A 20,028-nucleotide genomic window follows, 5' to 3' on the forward strand; every position below is an offset into this window, starting at 1 on the left:
ATAACAGGAACACACAAACAGCCCTCAACTGAACAGAACAGTTTAAAATAATAATCCTCTTTGCTGTAATGATTGCCGATCTATTGTCTAAGTTCCCTGGTTTCATTTCCCACACATGAACTGAGAAACCTTCAAGTTTACATGACCTCATTCTACATAAAAGCACCTCTAATTATGAAGTGGAAGCCGCAACAAGAATACACTTCTCACTCTGTACTTTAAGTACTTTATGTGCTCTTGTCTGTGTTCCGTTGAGACTTTTTGAACACACTGCGGAGTGAGAAACTGACTATTTACTCATGCATATTTGACAGCACCTAGTAGGCCCCTTTTTGTGTTGTCACTTCTGGCTCCTATTCTCCCTTTCCCCTCGGAGGGAACAGAGTCGGGGGGGCTTGAGGGCAGCTACCTCCGCTGTCCCCTCCTCGCCTAATTTTTGTTGTCCAGCCCTTTGAAACCTCAATCTCATGCAGAACCAAAGAATGGTGATCCATGTGCAACAAGTGCCGGTGCCATGGAAACCCCCGTTTCCCCCCCAAAATATTCCTTTTTATCCCTTTTGAAGAGCTGTCACCGGGAAGACCAGGCATCACACGACCCCAGGCCAAGCCATGACAAAGCCTATTTTCTGCCTGCTTCTTGATTGATTAAAAAAGACTTTTTAGTAAAACCATGTTAAAGGACACAAAAAGTGACACACAGAAGAAAGGGCTCTTGGGGATGGCCCAATCAGACGGGTTCCCCAGTAATAATATCACACAGAAGAACGGACAACATCATATTCGCCTCAAAGGAAGGGTCAGAATGAGCATGAAACTTGAGGACAATGATCATTATGATAGTGATAGAAAAAGTTTGGTTTTGGTGGGTAGGTTACATGAAACTACACATTGTGATATTGTATTCAGTTATATGAGAGGAGTGTTGGCTTTTCTACAAACTGCAGTTTTCATTGAGGCACGATAAAACCTTTGTTATCAAACAACTATTCCACTGGTCATTAAAACTCGTGTGGATCTAAATATACGGATTTCCCTTTTAGATTAACGACTCTTCGCCCAGCCAATTTAAATGACAGCATAATATCTCAACATATTCACACTGTCGTATGCATTTGGATTATTACAAATGCTTTTAGCATTATGTTCCTGACGCACTTGAGAAAGACATTTTACATGCGGTGTTGTTGTGGTGTTATTGTGTGTGGTTCGTGTGTGATATGGGATCAATATCCTATGCATCGGACATTTTACTCCTCCAGTTGACCTAAGTGACAGACCATTTAAAACAGAGAGCGACTGGCTCAGCTACTCTGCAGAGCACCAAAGGGAGACCACATTATTAATTTATCTCAAAAGCACAGGTCGATACGAGAAGCCTATTGCTTACATGTTTTCTTTTTGTTGGCAGTTTTTGTGTCCTATAGAGTGGCTTTAAATAACTGGCCTTTTTTTCTAAGATGTGACCATTGAACCGCAGGTGTTAAACAGGATTGAAAAAGAGTTGTGTCACGTGAGAGCTGTTGGTCCGCTATGTGGTAAAATTGGATAAACTTTCAGCAGCATTGAAGAAAGAAAGCCGCTTCTGTGTCTTTGTGTCTGCATCGAGATGTGGAGGAGATATTTACCAAGACGATAGGGAGGGGCGGGGGTGTAGAGAGGAGGAGAGGCATTAGAAGCGTCCACACATAAGCAATTACTATTCCAGATCCTGATGGTTGGAAACACAAAAAGGCCTCACCAAATCCCCACGGCGGAGGTGTCAGACGGAAAATGACGAAAATCTGCTCCTTGACAGGGAGTCATTTATATTTTAGCTTCGTTCCATTATCTTAACGAATCCATCATCAGCCAATGCAATATTAACAGCAGAAAATCAACTCATTAGATCCAGGGGGATTTAATCAAGATTGCAATCATGTATGCGGTTCCTGGAGAGTTGGCTTCTTCTTCTTTTTTTCTTTTTGGTCCTTTCCACGTAATTGCCGCATCTCAGATCTTAATAAATTATTCTCGATCTGAGATTGATGCCTTTTTTTCCCTGCCTCTCATGCCATGCACTCACTGTCTCCAACTATAATATTTACCATAAACATTATTATGTCATGGGCACACAGTTTAAAATGGCCTTTAGCTAACTCACAGAAGTAATTGGCTTCTCCATGTCTCTCTCGTTTCCTTGCTAATTGCCCAGTGATATTGCGAACAGTTCCCTCAGAAAGAAAGAAAAGGCCTCTGTTGTCCAAGATGGGTTATGTTGCTCGGATTTTTCAACATGTATATGGGGATGTAGAAAAGAGTTCCTGTGTTTGATGCTTAACAAGACATGTGAGCAGATGAAAGAACATTCCACTTTTGATATGTAAAACGTTCTGTAAAAACCTGGCATCAAAGAAAAAAATTGAAATAACTTCTATTTCAGGTGGAGATATTTTGGTCTTGTTTCTTAGAAAAAAAACTGAGCAGAAAAGGGCCTCCACCCGATAGATAACTGACAGAAATATATATTTTTCAAATCTAAATGTCTTAGTGTATGGAGGTTTTATCAGGCAAGAGAACAAATTCTCTGCAACTGTGTACATACCTGCATTACCACCAATACATGACATGTATTAACACCTATTTTTACCTTTGCATTGAAAATGCGGAAGGTTATGTTTTGATCGCCGTGTATTTATTTATTTATTTGTATGCGTGTTACTCGCATAACTAAAAAAGGATTAAACCGAATCGCATGAAATTTAGTAGGATGCTTGGTTATTATCCAGGGACCATTTGATTAGATTTTGGGATCGATCGGGTCAAAGGTCAAGGTCATGAAACGGTCAAAATCTTCTTTTTACCAATTTTTATCCAATTGGCATGCAACTAATGCCAAAATGTTCATAATTCAATGCCCAATCTTGTGATATGCGAAGGTATGCACTCTACCGAGTGCCCATTCTAGTTCTGAAATGTATTTGTATGAAAACAACACTCAGATCATAACCGGTTCATTGTTCAACAAAGAGAAATACAAGATACATTGCGTCAACTTGCGAAGTTAAAGGTGACATGATTTACCGTTACATAATATTGCTATTGCCAATTCTTACTACAACTGACATTGTGAGCACACACAACATGTGTTACCAACATCAACTCTCTTCAAATGTGAAGGAGGAAACCAAAAGTCTACGGTCTGAGGGGGCAAACAAATTTGACATCAGCTTGTACTCTGCTGTCCAAATCATCATTTTAGATCTCAGAAGACAACAACAATGAATGTTTAGGGATATGACTCTATGGCTTGTATATGTTTTTTTCTACAACAGGAACCAGAAAGAAAAGAAAAGCTCAGAATGGTGTTTAAAATACATTGTAAATTAATCCTAATAAGCCATTAGCTGCATCTCTGAAAGACAACTATAGGTTGTGAGTAGCAAACTGTCCTCAGACCAGGTAAAAACATTGACTTGACCAGGAAATGTATTCTTAGAGACGACTATCCAGCTCACAAATAACAAAATCACAAGACTACTGGGAAGTTTGTTTCACTTGAAATGGTTATGATATTGTTTGGTGAACGTCAACAACATAAACCAGAAGACTCTTATCATATCATCTCAAGCTGCTTCAATATCAGTGAAAAAGAGACATTGTGCAAACCAAGTGTCCTTAAACTATCAGTTGCATTTCTAATTTTAAGATTCTGCAAAGGTCTTCACATTACACCGTGGTGTAAGCATGTTGTTTCTGACCATGATAGACTATAGCAGCTGTTTCTTTTAAATACAAGCCAAATGTGGCAGAGGATAGACAATAAACATACTTCATAGTTTCACTTTAAAAGTCTCTTGTTTAAAACTCCATCACTCGCACCCATTGTACTTACTCCTAAAACAATATGATATGGCATAACTTTAAACTATCAATGGGTCAGAGAGAATATAGTGAAAACAAAAAAACAGGATCACTAAGTAACTTGTCGAAGCATAAAAAACAAAAAGAAATACATTCATTGACAATTATCTGAAACGTGTCATTTGGTCTGCAGCTCTGTTTTGTTGAACCCAGTATGCTCACCATTCTCTGCACCTATCTCCCTTTTGTGTGGCAGTGGGGCTTCTTCCCGTCACAGACAGGATTAACTCCTAACATGTTCAACATGATCCAAAAGTGTAAAAACTGTCAAAGAGACCTTTAATCTGCCTATGGAACAAAGCCTTTTGTACATGGACTAACCTGACCTTGTCACTGCGAGTTTAACTTGATGTCTATTAGGCAACGTAAAGCCCTAGCCAGCTCTTCTCCACCACTCCCTCCCTCTAAGTCTTCCTCCCTCCCTCACTGCCTTGGTCTCTCTCTTTCTCCCTATGCACAGAATTGGGAGTGTGTATCTACAGCACCAAATGCTGTGTTAATCCCTGTTTCTCTGAGATGGCCAATAGTAAATCCAAGCCCTCTGTAAACCAATCTCAGAGTTTTTTATCTTGATTCATTAGATTACGAGTCCCGGGTCCCTGAGCCCATGCTACACATACTAATCCTAATCGGAATAGACAAGTATTAGCCCAGTTCAAGGGGAGCTAAACAGCAGCAGTGGCCAACTTTCAGTTGAGAGGGAAACTACAAGCTTATAGGCTTGATGGGGCTTTTTATTCGTTTTCCTTTTTTCTCCACTTACATTAGTAGAATGAGTGTGTAATTAAATACATAAATCCTGACACACAAACCCTCAAAAGGCCTAAAACCACTGAACCCCGTCCAGTTTGGCTTTCTTTTCCCTGCACAATGAAGTTACTGAGCCAAACCCAATCATTTGTATTTTTCTCAGATTTTTAACAGTGAGCAAGGCAAACATGAAACTCCCATTGAAAACAACTGCAAGAATTAATTTTACATCTCAGTGAATTCAAGGCAGTGTTGTCAAATTATAAGCAACAGGGCTACATAACTAATTTCCCTTGGTCCAGAGACTGTCGAAAAAAAGTAATGAATCACTTTTCATCTGTGATAATAAATCGCATATAATTAGAAGTGTCTCGACTCAGTTTGCCTTCTGTGGGGAAACAGAGGCCAACCAAATCGCCAGAACATTATCGCTACTAATCTTCAAACAAAATGAAAGCATAGACTTCAGCATATTGTAAATTGCTGGTCTTACACCACTTTCCACCAATCCAGCCATTGCGGATGGCAACTGGGTTGGGCTGGATGAAGTCCATGTGACACATGAGGCCAGGACTGGGGAACATTAAGAAGTGTCTGCTTGTACACTAATGCTGGTGGCAGCTGTTAGTCTGCCAAAAACTGCAGCAGCAGCAGCAAGGATATCCTGAAATACTATTGAAAACCACTAAACCTCCTCCTCGCTGATGTAAAGCTATACAGCTGCTCGGCGCCAGCACGATCATTGATCAATCTGGGAAAGTTAAAAATGGAGCCAGGTTTGTGGACTAAATCTGCTTCTTTTCAGCTGGGAAGGTCAGACCGGTAAACTCAAGAGGGTTGTTCAGGTTCAACAGCACACGAGTGTTTCTGCTGTGTTTGAGAACGTTTGTACAGAAGCCAAAACAAACAGATGCATGCAAATTTGTTTTTATACACTTAAAATGTGTATGTCTGGTCATGCATTTCTGTCCCTGCATGAGTACATGTAGATGTCTGTGGCACGACTACAGCGCAGAGGTTGCCCCTGCCCACTGCCCTCAGGGGTGACAGGGGAGCTAAGGGAGATGTGACAGCCATGTCTGCTCCCTGTATGTGTTTGTTTGCCCCTGAAAATGAGACACCGGTTTCACTCTCGCCCCCTGGGCATGTTTAGCTCTGCCTTCACCGCATCGCCTCCATCTGATACAAAGTGGAAGTCCACACAATAATAATATGTATCTCTGCTGGTGGGGTGAAAGTGGATACATATACACTACACAGCATGGAAAACATTGATTGATTAATTCCAGTTTTTAAACACACTCAAGATTAAAGATATTTAATAATCTTTTTTCTCCATTGTTACTTTGTATCACAAATCATAATACAATAAATGGTGTCAGAACAACACAGCTTATTCTACAGTAATGTCACCATAAAAAGTCTAATACACCGTGTAAGGTATTTTGTAATGAAAAAAAAAACTATGATCCAGTGGTCTTGTATGCCAAATAAAAGTGAGGAATGGATTTCCTTTGCTCTTGTGTTTTGTCCTTAGACCTAAGTGTCACCAAGTGTACTTTGCAAGGAATATTCATTTCCTTAGGAAGGCCTCGTCAGCCTTGTGACCCAATCCATATCCATTCTGTCCTGTCTGCCCTCCGTAGTCTCTGCCTCTTTTCTGTAAGTGGCAGATATTTCACCTGCCTATCAGTTTCCCTTTAAACGTGCTGGTATGTGCAGGAAAGGCGCCCATATAGGGTCACTGACTGTCCTCTACAAGGCCCTCTTTGAAGCTACTATCTTACTCGCTCTACCCCCCTCCTCCGATCACTCAAATTACAGTGTGTAGAGGTCACTGATAGAAATGGGTTCAACAGAGCTGATTAATTTTGATAATAGTTTTACATATTATTGGGATGACAAGAGCTCAAGTCTTTGGTAGCTCATGACTTAAATTGTAGACCAAGAATTTAGGCTAATTTATATTTACAACAAGTAAATTGTGGCCTTCTCTATTTTTTCTTCAGTGCCTTGAAAAGAGCCTAGAAGATGTTCGTCAATGCAGTCTATCGACAAAAGAGCAAACTGCATTTGCAGGAGTTTGTCTTCTGTATGCAGCCTGTAGAAAAATCCAGCTTACGACCAAATAATGGGAATCAGATCATTCCATGCATAAATGTGCCGCGGGAAAGAAAGCAGCTGCTTCAATGTGAGGAAGGTAGGAGGAGGTTAAAAGGAGTCAATAGAGGCTAAAGAGACAGCAGGTCTACTGATGACAGAAAGAGTGGCCAGGGACTGCAGTTCAGGACTTCTGGAAACCACATCAAACAGACTATGGAGCGCTGCCAAAACGAACACACAACAACTGTTGCAAAAAAGGAGGGGGAGAGCGAAAGAGAGAGAAGGAGGGGGTAACAAATATGTATACAGACAGATATGTTTCCCCCACCTTCCCTCCTTGTTTAATACAGGATAAGAGAAGAATAAAGATATATATTCTGGGGCATTTTGGCTGAATGTAAGAGACTGATAAGCAAGACAAGACAGTTTTGCTGTGTGCTTACAGGAATGCATGCATTCATCAATTATATTACTATATACATTCCCATTATTATCATTTGCCATGGTTCCTTTGTGAGTCAACTCAATCGTCCTAACCAACTGTATGCCATTATTCACTGTTTTGCTGTGCTTTTTAACAACCCCCTGAGAACAGGTGTGAACTTGCTGCTTTAAGTCAAAAGTATGGTATGAGAATATAAAACACAGACATCTTAAATAAATGTGAATATGAAAGGCATTTTAGACAACTAACTGGGGCTTACAAACCAACAGTAGCAGAGGACAATGAGACCCTGAGGTAGCACAGAAATAAAGATGCGCCCCTCTTTGAACACAGGCACCCAGTTACAAATTGCAGTGTTTTCGAGTGAGAGGCCTGCAGGGGATCAAGTCCATTTCACTGTGTTAGCAATTCCTGCTGGTTGGTTGGCCTGCTCAGATGGGAGTGTTTACAAAAATAAAATAGCTATTTCTTTAGTTGTCTATTACTTGTCACACAACATGAGATTGTAACTCTGGTGGCTTAATAAAGGTGTAAGTTCTGGCAATATCCAGCAATGAGTTTGCAGATTGCAGTTTGCAAACAAGTGAAACTTTTGAAAGAACTACGGTGACTGTAACAACTCTCGGGCCGTTACCTGTGGGTTTCCCCCAAAAGCACCAAGGATCAGCCATGAACGACGAGACCAAGGTTCCGTTCGATAGCATGGTTTTATTTTACCAACGCACAGCAGACCGCACAACGACGCGTCTGCTCACTCTTCTCCCCTCCACTCTCAACTGAGAGCTTTTATGAGGGCGGCCTCGGCTGCTGACTGATTGCCAATCACCAGCAGCTGAGGCCAAATTGGAGACAGCTGCCACATATCCCCCCCACCCGATTTAGGCCGGGGCTCCATCCGGCCTAACCTACTCCCCCTCCCCCCATGAGAGCTTGGGCAGAGGAGGGGGCTCTGGGGAATCGGGCTCAGGACGCGGGGGCTCTGGGGGACCGGGCTCGGGACGAGGGGGCTCTGGGGGACCGGGCTCGGGACGAGGGGGCTCTGGGGTCGGCCGGGATGGGGGGGACGGGGAGCTGAAGCCCGCCGGGACAGGGAACAGGGAACTGGGACCGGCCGGGATGGAGACGGGGCAGGGGTAACTGGCGCCGCTGACGGGACCCGGGGATCAGGGGCTCAACCACATCCTTCTTATTTACAATCTCCTCCTCGCTACATGCTGCGCCAAAAAATTTTTCTCCTTCCTGGGCCACCTTAACTTTGCCCTACACATTATTTGCCTAGGTCTTTACTGTATATCTCACCTGCTATCAATCACTTTGTCCATCTGATCTCTCTTGGACTCCATCTCACTGGACAGTCCAAATAGTTTAGAACTCTGTTTTTGACTCAATCTTCTTGCCAACTGGACAGGGAAGACCTTCTTCTATGATGATAAACTGATACACCAATGACGCTCCTTTTGTCGGTTCTAGTTTTTCTACAATGGAAGATGAGTTGCAGCAGAATGGCCCTCTTAAATTACAAGTGAAAGCCAAGTTGCTTCAACCACAAACTCTTATCCGGCAGCCAATGCCTGGCCTCCTGAGTTAGCGTCAGTTCTTAAAGGTCTTCAGGTAAAGAGCCCACTTAAAATCCTCATCGCGTTCCTCTGTTGCTCAAACTTTAGAAGCCATGTTCTCTCTTGCCTTTTTGGTTTCCTTAGATGTTCACTGCTGCAACACTTGTTTTTTTTAACTTCAAAATACAGTTACCGCTGACTTCTTTTGAGATGACTTGAAGTTCCGTAAATCCCATAGCTTAACCTCAACTTATCTACTATTCATCTCAGAGTCAGGACAAGAAGCTACTCGATTTTGGTTTCATCAGCACTTCAACCACGTTCTTTTCCTGTCTGGCATTTCTCCCCTCTTTTTCTACAGACACTCAGGGATCAGGGCGGCTACCTCGGCCTCCCTCTAATGGCAATGCCAGAGAATTCATTCAGATCATGGGCTACTGGTCCTCCCAAGTGTGGCTACATCCGCTTAGATGTTTGTCAATATCTGTAATGTACTTTCATCTTTACAATTGTAAAGTTGCATGAGCGCATATCTTTTAGTAGAGAGCAGCTTATAGCTTTTATATGCTGTGGTGTGGAATCACAAGCATTGTCTAGAGTGACTGCAATCAGCTCTGGCGGCCCAGTTACTGTGGTCCAACTGCAGGTGGAAAGCCAAGGGTACTAGTTAGAACTACACTGAGCCCAGCAGGTATCTTGAAATAAAAATGTGTAATTTGTCAAGTCTGCATCGTTGCCGAACATAGAAATAAGGTATCTCTTTGCTTTTGATTGATTTGAATGATTGATTGATTAGTCAATCGACGGATATCGGTATCGGTATTATTATCGGTGCATTTTAATTTTGATGCAACATATTTTCTGGTAGTAGATTCCTTGTAAATAAAAGCACATTTGTACATATTTGATTATCCTGGTTATCCCACAACAATATCATGAACCTCTGTATTAATGCTGAAGTTTGGCTCAGGATCTGCCACGGATCTGCCAGTGCTCCCACATGAAGGGAAGGAACATTCTAGGTGGCTGCATCGTTACATAGTTCTGCTAACTCGTGCCTGGGAACAAATATAATAAACACACAGAAGAAAAAAAATTAATTAACCAATTTACACATTTTGACACAATGCTATCGAAGCGAATTTTGAAATGATATTTATTTACTGATGTACCCTAGATGAATGAGTTTTAAGAATTTTTTTAAAGAGATACAACTTACTAATTCTATCAGTCTTTCCACAGTGTGTCTAGTCCAGTTTAGCTTCACAGCCTGCAGCCCCATTCTTAGGCCTATCAGGAACCAGACACTTGTTCAGAGGAGGACCTGACTAATACCCACTATAATGTCACTTCTATATTTGTATCCTGCTAATCTGCTCTCAGGCTCCAATCTTTTCCACTTTCTTGCAAATTTATCAAGAGACTGAAAGACCGGTGCCAGATCCTAAGTGCCTCACCCTTTTAAATTAAATCGTGGCATTTGTGATAAAGCCACTAAATTCCTTATCTAACTGCCCTGAAGAGTCTTTCAAGGCAAAGTGTCACTTTTCCTAAACTGAAGCACTTCTGACGTAATACACCCCACCCTGTCCGACAGCCACACAAACACACACATGCACGTATGCAAACACCCACAGACTTTCAGTTTTCTTGTCCTTTCCAAGGACAGAATTAGGTCAATAATAGAACAAAAGACAAGTGAGGCATGTTATGGAAAAGACTGGACACTTTTTTTCCAAGTGCATCCACGAGTCTGTATTTGGTTATCTATTCACAATTTATTGAACCAATTATGACTCAGTTTCAACTAATACTTTACTGAATAACAGTTCTGTAGTTAGACTCTCATATGAAAAGAGCCATTTCCAACCTTACTACCCCTAAAAAAAGGGACCTGAAAAGCTTTCATATGCTTCACTAGCATGTGGGAAGTTAATAAAATACAGGTGATGAAGCCTGAAGCAACAACTTGTGTGCCTTGTCTGTACATTGTCCAACATAATTTTACCTAAACTAATATAACTAAACCCAGTTTAATATATGTAAACAATTTGTAATTGTTGTCTAAGTAAAGCCCACAACCAAAAACTCTATCTTAGGTTATGCTGTCATGTGCCGAGACTCAAATGAACATTGGCACGTCAATATATCTTTTGTTCACTTCCTTCCCAGCGTGGATCCATGTCCTTATAAGGCACTGTCAGAATTCTGGGGTTATTTTGAGTTTGTGTGATAATGCTCACCCTAACTGTGTCCCTGTTTAGAGATTCTAAGAGGCAGGCAGGGAATCTTTAGAGAATGAAAGTTTGATCAGATAGTAGGGATAGCTCAAGGACTCTGAATCACTGCTACCAATACATCACTACGACAACTACTGCTACTCCTCATAATATTGTTCATTGTATGAGATGTATAATCGCTGTTATATACAAATGCAGAACAAAAATATGTGTTGTCCATGTCAGACATATTTACCAAATATATTCAGTAAATGTACATGTATAGTATCAGAGCATTAGCCAATATAATAACAAGCACAACCAGTACTAAAACAGTTTCTTTCAAAGAAATATGGGGGGAAATCTTGGATCCTTCAGTGTATTTCATTGCAACTCTTTTTGTTTTCATGTATTCATGTATTTTGGCCTTTTCTTCAGGTTGTAATCTGTTTTTGATATGGTGATATGTGACTTCCTGCCCCAGCCTGTTCCATTGTTGTCGTGCATTTTTAGAGGAATGAGGTTAAAACAAACTGTTCCTATGTAGAAGGTCAAACAACATTGTTATGAAACTAAGAAAATGAGATGAAAGGGGACAGCATGAGACCAACAGGGTATTCCTGTTCCTGAGCAAGGCCCGGTAAACACCACTCTGTTGATCTATAATTAAGAGGAAAAATCTTCACTTTGGCACTGTGGGCTCCTTGCAGTAAAACTACCTCTTAATCTTAGCCTCTTGTGTTTATTTATCAGTTTTCACATTTGTACGCTGAAGGACTCCTTTATTATTTAGACAAGGCACAGGAGTATTTCCTGGGCCAACAGAGGGAAATCTCTGATGCAGAGCTCCAAGCAGGCAGCTTGCTTAATGCTTGACCCTTGACCTCTCCTGGGTAATAATGCCTCCATATCTATCCTCACACACGTAGCGGCACAGAACAATCACATATTCAGATGCCTGGAGAGGTTTCACAAAGCAGTGAGAAACACTGTTGAATAACCAAGCCTTGAGAGAAAAGTTTCTATTTCTAATGATCTTATGTCATAAACTCTTTGAAAAGTGATCCAGCATGTTGAACACTTTATCAAAGCATTTCTTTCATGGTATGAAAATAAAAATATGGTGACTCCAACCTACAGAAACTTAGAAAACACTTACACATTTACCATGTCCCAGCCCTTGACCCGTACCAAATGTTTTGCCCTCCGTTCCTTTCTCTTCTAACCGAGCAAAAGGAAATCAGCATTGAGCACTTTGAGCAGCACTTCCAAAGATCCAGATTGCTCTCTGGTTATTATATCCAGCATTTTCCATTTTCTTCACAATCTTCCACACATTCACCCACTCAGCTGTTCCCCCCTTTATTCATAGTCATTTCACACAATCTGCCACAAAGTCATGAAAGCAGCAACTGCAAGCTAAGAACTGCTTGCAAAAATAAAAGGCTCTCAGAATAGATAAATAAAATCTCTGTTATCCAGCTGCCCTCCCTAAATCACTCCTAAACCCTTCAACAAGTGGTCACAAGCCGGGGCGAAGCCGACTCTTTCAATAGCACATCACAACCACAAAAGAGAATTCTTTGAGATTCCAAACTGATTACTCAAGTTTTACAAGTAAAAACTGGGTCTGAATCTGTATCTTTGAACATAATTACAGTATGTCCTTGTATCATCCTTCCTGTTGGTAAAGTAACCGCTTACTGCACGGCATACATTCCGAGGAATACAAAGAATAAAAACATTCTCAAAGAGGGGAAGTGGGAGGTTTTGTCAAGATTTCTTTCATTCAATATTTCAGGACTTTTCTGAGACAGGAAACTGACTGAGAACACCCATACGCACAAAGTCTGACATTCCCCATATTTCATATTTCATTCACATTTCCTTCACAGTATGGGGGTTCACATGTGGACGGAAGGTTAAACTAAAGTAGGTTAAGCACTGTCAAAACATTTTTGCTTGTTTTCTTCTTTTTCATGTTTTGTTGTGTGAGACTGAATCCCACAACTACACGGCCTGCCGAAGTGATTATGCTTTTTACTGTGTTGGCACCACTTCCTCAGTTTCTGCAAAGCAGTCCCAACCACTTCATCTCCAAAGGCCCCAACATACACTTGCAGCCACAGTGCACGAGTGAGCATGAGTTGCCAGAGTTACTTAACATGTGCTGCCATGAGCCTGCCAGATTTTCAACCAGCTGCTAATATTAAAGCATTTTAGCTTTTTTGGAGATTGATCAAATAAGCTCAGAACACCCTTGTCACAGTGTAATGGAGTTACTGTGAGTGGAATTCAAAAAAGATATGAATTATGATACAATTGAAGTGATAACATTGTTACACTGTATCGGCCTTTGAACAAAACAAACATGGATAACATTTCTTAAAGGCAATTTCAAAAACAGTTTAAAAAGAAGGGGGGAAAGTTTAGAGAAACATCTACTATTAACATTAAAACGGTTAGCCTCTAGAACACACTCGGTCCACATAAAGCCAAAATGTCCACGTGTCCACTATTGTTAAGGTGTCTGTGACAAGGCACACAGTATATACAGACGCCTTTGCACAAGCAGCTGTGCTTTCATACAGCCAGTGGTCAGACTCACCGAGACAATAAATCCACAGCCAGCCCAGGGATGGTCTCTGAAATCCCTACAATCAGGCTGCAGATAAATGGTATTTTGTGCTGACTGCATTGTCTCCCGCCTCTATTCTGGTAATCTAATGTGTGCAACATGCTCTTGGTCACCTTGACTTTGGTTGCCATAGTGCTCAACACAAACATATCCCCACCCAGAAATACACCAAATAAGGCTTGGGGGGAAAATCTCATAATCAGACAGCACAGAGGGAGAGGCAGATATAACCTTAAATATATTGTAAACAGGTCAAAGCTATTCCAGTGTGTACATATACAGCACTTGCGAGAGGTTACTGGTGACACGCACGCGCGCACAGTCTGGCTAATTAGTATACAACAATAATTGTCCTAAGCTCAGCTATTGTTGACTCAAAGAAAATGATAATTGCATGGGCATCAACAAAAAATAAATTGAAGTTCTTTAGAATAGAGAGGTCTTTCAGGACAAGTCTGTTTGTACTGAAAATGACCTTTAAACACCTTCCTCCAACACAGAGGAATCGGGCTACAAGAAGCCAGCCGTCCTGTCTAGCTGTCGACCCCGGCAGATGTGAGTTCTGAAGAGTTCAAAAGAATTCTGCATGGGGGCATCTCCATTTACATAATCCTCCAGATATATTCCCCTGCAACCTAATCAAATTATTCAAGTCGAGCCCCTAACTATTTAGACCCTGCGATACACAGCCTTTCCATTACCCGCCTGTGAGCCTTTATCGTATCGAACCAACCAATGTCACTTTTCCCTTTAGAAGGGCCAACAGACACGGCCAACAAAGCATGCTTGTGTCTGACACAAGAAGATTTCAGAAAAACAACATATTTTCCCCTTCGTCCATTTTCTTGGCATTTGTCATTGTCCCAGGATTGTATTTACTTTTGAAGAAGAGAGTGCACTATGGACTATGACCTGGAAGTCTGATTTCACCACTCTTATAGACAGATGGTATGTGGAAATAAAGAGTTGTATCCCTCTTGAAAAAAATACTTATAGTCTTAGAAAGAGATATACGTTATTTTTGAATATCTGGCAGCCTTATTTGGAAAACATGGATACAACGGTAAGAGAGTGCACTAAGAGAAAGATAATTGTATCACTGGAAGTACACACTCTTTAGACAATAGGACACCATGTTCAAATGGTGCTTTGAAGGGACGTTGGTTGTTTGTAGTAATTAGCTGCAGAGTTGGAGCTTTTGAGAATAACTTTGAAAGACAACTGCAGATGACACCAGGGATTTAGATAATCATGGGGTTGGAGTCTCTCAGGACCTAATCCGAAAAGAAGATAAACAAAAATGCTGATAGGATTTATGCAATTGAAATATGTCTTTTCCCCGTAATATGTTTTATTTGTGGGACATACAAACAATTTCCATTGTGTTGCATGCAATGGTTGTCTATTTTATTCTATAAATACAGCTTAATTTAGTTAGATAATGCACAACACTGCAATCTTCTATTTTTATGTTTCTCAAAACTGACGAAATGGCATTATTTTACAAACACCCTTCATAAAACACGAATAATAACCTCATAATAAACATTTGATCTCGCTGCTGCTTTATTTTCTGCATCTGACTGCAGCATTGTTTGAGCCTGAGAAACATCATCTCATTGTTAATCAGCCTGTTGTTGCTTTGTGTTCAATCTGCTATGAGGGGGTAAAGGGTTAATGGATCAGTAAAAGTTTACATCCCATATGTGGTCAATTTTCAATGACTTCTTTTCCCACATTGAAATAAACTATTTTATGTCTCCAAATATGCAGATCATTTTGCTTAATGAAAGATGCTTGACGTCTCAGATCCAATTAATATGCAAATGCGAGCGAGGATTTATTTGTGACATTCTGTATGGGTGAGAGAAAACAAAAAGGCTTCTTAACAGTAACACTAATTGCTGTGACTGATTGTCACATATCATCATTCACTCTGAATCTTCTAAATACCAAGATTCAGATAAAAAGTATTACATGCACAAGGTTAGCTGTATTTATTTATGCTTGTTAGTTGTTGTTATTTTGCTGCACAGTGAATCCCGTCTTGTTTTGACATGATGTGTCCTCTACCTTTTGTCTAAGCGGACGGATAAATACATTCCAAAGAAAAGTTAGAGTTAAATTTAACATTAAACAAATACAATAATTGCATACATAAAATATCTGAGCATGTCCGCACTCGTTACAGGATGTTCAAGTGGTCAATCAGATATTTTGAGTCCACTTTACTTTACCGCACAATAAATAACATATTAAAACGTGCTAAGACGCAGGCTACGTATAGTTCCTTCTTTGGATTACCCATTACCACGTTTTAAAACCATACTCTGAAAAGGCTGCACTCGCGCAGTTGTAATGCGCACATTAAGTGTCACATATACAGATTTTATGGCTTTCATTCGTCCCATTTCTATTTTGTCTCCTCAAAATGGCAGACTAATGCAATTCATCTTTGACGTAAAAAACCTTCAATCACCAATGTATTTATCACTAAAAAATAAAATCAATAATGTAACTCAACTATTAAAATCCTTTAATGGATGAAGCAATATACTTAGCTGTTTGCATCATCCTCAAGCTTTAATACCCGAGGCACTATCCAGAATAGGGCTTACATTTCAAGAACCGTAAAGCGAGACTGACACCCATTGTGACAAATTGCTTCAACATACAATATATTAAATTGACTTATTTGTCTTAGGCAGGTTTAAAAGTAATGATCACTGATCCAGCACTTCATGATGTGGAAAACGAGATAATAAGTTCCTCAAAAATTATGCTATGCTAAAAGCCAACAGATATCCAGAGCGATATTGCTATCTTTCAGGTCGGTTTGTCTTTAACCTTCAATGTGTACTGAATAGTCAGTAAAATACTTGAGTAGCTGCTTTGTCTGCGCACATGTACGACATGTTCCCCCATTGGACAACCTTTAGCCATTTATATAGCATTGAGCGAGGCGATGATTTAGTGCACCCCAATCGAGAAACACTTCCGGGGCTGTAAAACCAACAATCAGCCTCTTTGGATTAAAAAGCCATATGTCCTTTAACAACAACAACAAAAAATGTGCTGACTAGCAGTAGTGCGGGCAAAATAAAATGATCTACTGACATTGCGTCTAATGCTTTTAATCTTCTTGTGATATCTTTATAGCTTTTAACCTTTGTGATGCAATGCTCAATGTTAGTTCAAAGAAAAGCATTTGGTATATGAGAAGTTATTTCACGGATATGAAACTTTCAAGGCTCTGATAACATACAGTGTAATTGTAGTATTGTTACATAATGCCAGTTTGAGCCCGAGTGAAACTGCAAGCAAATGCCGCTTTTATTATTCAGGGTTTAATGGCTCGGTGGGAAGGCACGCTTGAAGCTGCAGTTTGTAACTTTTATAAAAATGACTTTGTATCACCTTAGCCCAAATTGTTACTATGACAGTAGGACACAGATGATCGGACTTATGCAATAGCTCCCAATAGTCATTTATTCAAAACTTCTTGAACACGTTTGAGTATTTACATTGTTATCAGCAAATATTTGCTGCATATTGTGGTCTTGGAAAAAATTTTAGCCAATTTAATTTACAAGTTTGGACTTGGAACAAATATTCAAATGACAATTAATAATTGTTTCCAATAGCAATGTAATAAAATACACATGGGCCAAAACGTATCGACATATCCCTTCTTTAGTTAGCATACTATTACAAATGTACGAACATAATTAAGCTATTGTTTAAAAATCATCTAATTCATCCACAAAGAAAGACAACTGAATGGAGAAAATGTTGGATATGGCAGTATGTGAGGTCATTAGTAATTCTGCATGTTTGGGATTCACAACATGTCTAGTGTCACATCAGCTTGTGTAAAAGCACATCGGGCCAAATGAATAAGGAAGCCTGTCATGTTGCCCGTGTTTAAATAGCCCTATCAAATGTCAAAGTTTACCTATAGAGTTAGATTTAAAAAAGAATTCTAAGTTTTAACATGAAAAATATGTGCCGGGCATGTTTTGTGGCATTTCAGCTGTAAGTGTGAGTATCAGGATTCAGTTGTCACACTGCTTCTGATTAAGAGAACGTAAAATGATATACTCAGATCTACATATCAGCAACATCACTGTTCTGCACTGCACACATGCAACAATAGAGAGGCCAAACATATTCACACCAAAAGCTTGACAGGACCCTGCAAAGTCTTGAGCAAACGTATGGCTCGTGTCTGAATCTGTCAGTGTTTGTGTGTGTACTTGATGTCTGTTTGCATGCCGACATCGCCTCAGATTGCTGTTTGAGGATGTAATTGCTCTGCTCCTCTCCTCCTTGGAGTGGCCCAGGATGGATCTGCGTGGGCTGTTTAGCAGTCAATGGCCAGTGCAGATTGTAAACAGATCTCCCATGAATTGCGGGTTTAGCGGTTTTGTGAGTCTCCAAACAAGGTTCTAGCGATAACGCCATTCTCTCCCCGACAAAATCAGCCACTTTGCTGCAAGGGTGTGATTTGAGAGGTGCCAGTCAATTTGATTGACAGTATTAATCCCCCACAGGAGCAAATAGGAGGGAAAACAAACCATGCCCTTATAGAAAACATGTCCCTGTTTAAATCCGACTTTGGGTAAATATTTCACCTATCTACACAGCTAAGAACAGTCGAGGTTATTTAAAATCAAGCTGCAGAATTGACACAATTAGTGTTTTGAAAAAACAAAACAATGGGAACAAGATGACTTCTCTTATGCTGTATTACATATAACCCCCTGCAGAGCTTTCACAGACCAACTGGTAATAAGGAGGATATCTACACATACACATAGTTCTTACCTCATATAAGCATCGAGGCTGGCCCCTGCTAGTTGTTCCATTTGCTTTCTAAATTCATCCTTGATGGGTGTGCTGCCATCTTGATTAAGACCTGAGACAGTTGCACAGCTCTGACATACTAAACACACTGTGACTTTTAAATTAAACATTAAGGTGGCCAGAAGGAAAGCAAGTCATCAACCATTAAGCACACATATTAATTTTCAAAGACATTAATGGGAACATCTTGGAGACAGTGACGCTAACTTACCTGAAGCTGGCTGGACACACAAATTAAATACGACGCTTAGCCTCGGTAAGCCAAAAATCCTGTTTTCTCAACACATTTTAAACGTGCATCCACGCTTCATACAAAGTGTACAGTATGGTTGAATGAAAACATTTGATGAGCCAATCCATGTCTGAAGACAAAACCACTGACAGAGAGTGTTTCAATTTCATGGGGGACAGTGTGCTAGCTGTGACAAGGCTGATGACACAACCAAGACAAACACGGCAGATGTGTGGGAACTCTACGCTACAATTCACAACGCTTTCAGTTTCAGTGTCAGTTTGACAAGAGAAAAGTACAAATAGAAAATTTCAATCACGAAAATTTGAATTACACACTGAAATTTTGCCCCTTTGATACTAAACTATTTGATGCTACTTGGATTGTTTCCAATTTCTTAATTATATTTCAATAATTAAAAAGAGTATATTTTCACAGGCCAAAGTGGTATTTATAGTTATCTTAGCTAACTAAAGTGGTTATGTCAGTGATGTGGACCCGGCAGCCAGAATTCTTCATGAGTTACAGTATGAAGTTGAAAGGTAGCGCCTTGACTGACAATTAACAAACAAATGTATTCATTTCTGACAATTATTCAAATAAGTCAATGCTTTACTCAATAAAAGCCTGTTTTCTCCTCTTTAGAGGTGCAGAGAAACGTGTTTTATGGCCGTTATGGTGCCATGAGGTGGATGAATGGGTCAACAACACACTGAACTTTCACCCAGGAGACCGGTGTTTGTGTCCCGTTTGAAACCGAAAGTCCGTGATGACTTATTTTAAGCTACATTATGTAATGTTACATATTTTACGTGATGTTCTTAACTTACATCTTTTACATAAGGTAGTCTATGTAACTCCGTAACAGACCTACTTATTTTCACCAAACCACAATCTTTTCCTAAATCTAGTGTTGCTGCCAAATTGCTTCCTGTGTTATTTTGAAAGGAGTGTAACGAGTGGAAAGCGTGGGGTACGTAGAGCATCATCGAAGTGTAGGGCCACTGGCCAAGCTGGGTGTGAGAATGTGTGAGTACAGATACCCAATGTCGTATAAACAGAGCTGTATGCTTACCGTGAATACAGACTTTCAGCAAAGTAACTCCACGAGGAGGAACATCTGCACAATAAATACATGTAAGAAAACAATATGTTGTGCAAAAAGCTAAAATGTTACTTTAAGAAGAGCTTGACCATGCTGAATGTCTCCAAGTTACTTTAAGGATTGCCAACTAATGACTATAAAGGTATTATATATTCAATAGATAAATGTGTCCACACAATTGTAGTGATCAGTGGAAACATAGCTGGTGCAGA

This window comes from Pseudoliparis swirei, chromosome 9 (assembly GCF_029220125.1).
Source record: "Pseudoliparis swirei isolate HS2019 ecotype Mariana Trench chromosome 9, NWPU_hadal_v1, whole genome shotgun sequence".
NCBI lineage: Eukaryota > Metazoa > Chordata > Actinopteri > Perciformes > Liparidae > Pseudoliparis > Pseudoliparis swirei.